A 5000-nucleotide genomic window follows, 5' to 3' on the forward strand; every position below is an offset into this window, starting at 1 on the left:
CTCTGATAAACTGAACTTCAGGATTTTTGCTGACGACACTAATGTCTTTGTTTCATCACCTATTTGAGATCTTGAAATACTAAATAACAGAGAGCTGGCTAAAATTAAAGAATGGCGCGATCTAAACAAGCTCTCTATAAATATTAAGAAAACTAATTACATGATTGTTAAATCCCCTAACAAGAAATCAGGAAACATAAATGTTAAATTACCAAATAAAGATGAAAACAGTGAAATACGGACATGTAAAAACTAGCGATAAAAAGCTAAACTTCCGATGTTTCGGCGACCTCATGACGCCATTATCAAGGAGTTGGAAATGAACATGCGAGTTCAGAACGGCCAACACTACTTTCCATCCCTAAAACTGACATTGGACATTTCGTAACAATTACACGACACATTATGCTATGTTAATATTGACAAGCTTACCGCTCTAAAAACAATGAAAACAAGCAGAATGACAGCTTTAGTTCAACAAGAAATAGCGTTTCTAAGCTATGCTGCACTGATCTACAGTATTTAGGAGGTGGGTGCCCATCCTGCCCTCAGTTTTAACATGGAGAAAGGATGGAATGCTTCCCTTTTAATACCTTTGTCAACTCAAGAGTTACTGACCAACGTTTGCAATGGTGCGAAGTGGTATGAAATGACGTGACTCGGGTAGTCATACCATTTTTAAAATTCAAAAAATTTCCACAAGCATATGCATGGGCAAAGTCCCACCTTCCCAGGAGTTTAAAATGCACACAATTAATTAAGAGATCAGGCAACTTTTACCCCACACACCCTTTTACCTTCTAGAAGTTTTAAGAAATCGTCCATTTCATTGAATTATTTTGCATCGGTCCAGTCCCTCTGTGACAAAATATCACAAAATCAGCATGTACAACTTTAAAGTAAAGAACTTTCCATTTGTTTGGTTCCAGGCCCTAGCAAGAGTCCATCACCTAAGAGTTAGATTTACCCATATTGTCCTAGTCCTCATCAACGTCAGAAACCACGTTTTGTGGGAAAATAAACAATAAACAAATTGGCTAACTCAATGTTGTGCCCAATTCAAACCTTTTAGGAATAAAGCGTTTTGTTCCAGGAATTTCCGTTTCATTTAAATGTGAACGCTACATTAAAATTTTTGTAATTTCCAAACATTTATACTTTCCTAAGTTGTTTTTTAGCTCCTGAAACAATTAATTTGCTTATTTAGCTTTGGCCAACCTTACAGAAACACAGAAAATACACATTCCCCGAGACTGTCACTTAATGATATTGTAAATGGAAAGTTGGTATAGCAAGGTTAAGAGTATACATGTCACCTGAGGAACAAACTGCAAAAGCTTGGAGTTATTTTCAAGGGCCAAAATAACAAGACGGCTAGATCTTCAGTTATGGAAACAAACCCCTGATTTCTATCAAGTGATTAACTAATCCTGGAACAGATGCTTACAAAACAAGGCACAAATGTAAGGACTTGAACAGTATCTTAATACTACTGAAATCTCATGGTACTTTAACTATAATTGGCATGATATCTTGTGTCTGACAGCTACTGAGGTATCAATGATTGAATTTTTTTCAATAACTCATATAATCGAAGAAAGGAAAATAACATATCGACGTATCGCAGTCCAAGTAAGTTTTTCACGTTTTGGACATCGTTTCTGAAAAAGAAAAACAAGGAAGAAAGAAACAAGTAGTGGATCAAATGCAAATAACGAATTTCGTTCTGATTGACAAGTAAATAATATAACAATTATCTTAATTCATTCATTTAACTGTTTGTGCTAGAGTTAATAGCAACAATTCCTATTCACTGTTACTTTGACATGTAGACTTTAAGACCTCAATAACTCACTTCACTTGACATAAGCAATCGACAATCACCGATCAGTTTCACAGTCACTCCATCATAACACGGGCTCAAACAGCTAGCTATCTGCAGGAAGTTGAAGTAGCTGACTCGGTGAATGCAGACAATATTTAATTTAGGTATTAGCCAAAGCAGTTCCAGTGAAAATATCCACTCTGGCAACCGATTTTAAAGCCATTTCTTTGTGAAGAACGTACCTGCTCCTTTCGACAACTTCCTGGTTAAAAACATGTACAATGTACAGCGATTCAGTCATTAAAGTTATATTTAAATAGCACTTACCATTCTTTTCGTGTTCGAGCTGCCCAAACTCAAAGGTGACATCATCGCCGATTAGCACAAATGGCGCCCAGTATTTTATGGCCGAATAATTCTTTGTCTCCTGAAGAGATTTCATAGCATGGTGAAGAGCTGTACTTGCACTTTTTCTATCTGCCAAGTGTTGGTAAAAACTCTTCATGAACAAGAAGGTCGCCTCGTCGTCGATTGCCCAGAGTGACACCAGTACAGACCGGGCACCAGCACACAGGAAAGCCCTGGCTATTCCCACAATACCCTCAGATTTTACCTCTCCCTGGCCACTATGACAGCAACTAAGCACAACCAGTCTTGCCTGAAGGTGAACTGCTTGAACATCGCTCAATGATAACATGTAATCTTCCTCTTCGGGGATCTTGGATGTGCGTTCGGGATTTGGGGCCAAAGCAATTTCTCCAGATCCGTCATCCCCATGTGCAGCAATGTGGATTAAGGCAACTGACTTCATTCTTCTCAGCACCTCCGCTTTGGTTGCATTTTTTCCTGTAAGAGGCACGGTCTGCAGAAGTTCTCCAATTATATCCACCTCTTTTTTCGCACACGGCAGCTGTCCGTACATGGGTTCACCAGTGCCGTAAGTGACTTCGCTCAAGCACGGATCGCCTACAAGCAGCGCTTCATTCTTACTTTGGAAGTTATCAGGTGCCATAGTGATCAATTTTAAAGCAGTCAGCGAGGGAATTACACGGATCCTGACAGAGTCACTCATTGCAGAAAAAGGAGCCAGGCAAAAGTGTCCATCAGGAACAAACACTAAGTCATCGCCCTGGATCAAGTCCGCTATAGGACTGATTAAGACATCATACAAGGGCTGCAAAGAGTGCACAGAGAAGCTCAAAGACTGAAGAGTTTCTTCAACACTTTCCCTACTACTCGAGAAGTCGCTGCCTTGTCTTTCAAGTGAACGATTCTCGCATCGCAAAACAACCCCTGCATTGATCTGTTCTAACGTACTTTTCATCAGAGACTTGGCAGTTCCATTTTCGATTTTCTTTTGTCTAAAATTTATCCTGATATCATCTCTTAGCAACCAAAAGCTGATCGTATTCCCTTCAAGTGCTGTGAAAACAGTTTGTGAAGGTAGATCTTTCATAACCAAAGAGATAGTTACCTTCATCATAGGTTTCTCATCAACGCTGTATTGCATCTTTAAAATGTCTGCCAAAGCCTGTGCTCGTCCTTGCTCAGCAGCATACAAAGCTTCATCAACCTCTCCATTCTTCAAGAGTGCTGTCCACAGAGCGGTGTACGCAAACTCCTTTGTGTCACGAAAGCTTATTTTCCATGCATCCTCTGACTGAAGAAGACGCCTAACTTCATCAAAATAATAAACGCTTAGACGACAGTAATTAAGAGCTTTGCTCAAGGAGCCAAAACATTCATGAACATGACCAATATGATAACATGCGATTGCCAGCCCCACTGAGTCCTCTGTTTCCTGGCAAATACTAAGATGTTGATGGTGGTACTCTATGGCTTGCTTGAAATTGCCAAGACTTCGATAAGCGTTGCCGAGATTGCAATAAGCTCTTCCTTCTCCGGCCCTGTCCCCTACCTCTTTTGCAATACTAAGACGTTGATGGTGGTACTCTATGGCTTACTTGAAATTACCAAGACTGTCATAAGCATTGCCGAGATTTCCATAGGCCGCTCCTTCTCCGGCCCTGTCCCCTACCTCTTTTGCAATACTAAGATGTTGATGGTGGTACTCTATGGCTTGCTTGAAATTACCAAGACTTCGATAAGCGTTGCCGAGATTGCAATAAGCTCTTCCTTCTCCGGCCCTGTCCCCTACCTCTTTTGCAATACTAAGATCTTGATGGTGGTACTCTATGGCTTGCTTAAAATTACCAAGACTTCGATAAGCGTTGCCGAGACTGCAATAAGCTCTTCCTTCTCCGGCCCTGTCCCCTACCTCTTTTGCAATACTAAGATGTTGATGGTGGTACTCTATGGCTTGCTTGAAATTACCAAGACTGTCATAAGCGTTGCCGAGATTTCCATAGGCCGCTCCTTCTCCGGCCCTGTCCCCTACCTCTTTTGCAATACTAAGATGCTGATGGTGGTACTCTATGGCTTGCTTGAAATTACCAAGACTTTGATAAGCGTTGCCGAGATTGCAATAAGCTCTTCCTTCTCCGGCCCTGTCCCCTACCTCTTTTGCAATACTACGATGTTGATGGTGGTACTCTATGGCTTGCTTGAAATTGCCAAGACTGCCATAAGCATTGCCGAGATTTCCATAGGCTGCTCCTTCTCCGGCCCTGGCCCCTACCTCTTTTGCAATACTAAGACATTGATGGTGGTACTTTATGGCTTGCTTGAAATTACCAAGACTTTGATAAGCAATGCCGAGATTTCCATAGGCCACTCCTTCTCCGGCCCTGTCCCCTACCTCTTTTGCAATACTAAGATCTTGATGGTGGTACTCTATGGCTTCCTTGAAATTACCAAGACTTTGATAAGCGTTGCCGAGATTGCAATAAGCTCTTCCTTCTTCGGCCCTGTCCCTTACCTCTTTTGCAATACTAAGATCTTGATGGTGGTACTCTATGGCTTGCTTGAAATTACCAAGACTTCGATAAGCGTTGCCGAGATTTCCATAGGCCGCTCCTTCTCTGGCCCTGTCCCCTACCTCTTTTGCAATACTAAGATATTGATGGTGGTACTCTATGGCTTGCTTGAAATTACCAAGACTTTGATAAGCGTTGCCGAGATTGCCATAGGCCGCTCCTTCTCCGGCCCTGTCCCCTACCTCTTTTGCAATACTAAGATCTTGATGGTGGTACTTTATGGCTTGCTTGAAATTACC

The 5000-nt window shown here is 41.4% G+C and overlaps 1 pseudogene; it reads right to left on the reverse strand.

Annotated features, from left to right (window-relative positions):
* Positions 1-5000, reverse strand: part of LOC138013461 (tetratricopeptide repeat protein 28-like) — a 22259-nt pseudogene that overhangs the window by 70 nt on the left and 17189 nt on the right.

This window comes from Montipora capricornis, chromosome 8 (assembly GCF_036669925.1).
Source record: "Montipora capricornis isolate CH-2021 chromosome 8, ASM3666992v2, whole genome shotgun sequence".
NCBI lineage: Eukaryota > Metazoa > Cnidaria > Anthozoa > Scleractinia > Acroporidae > Montipora > Montipora capricornis.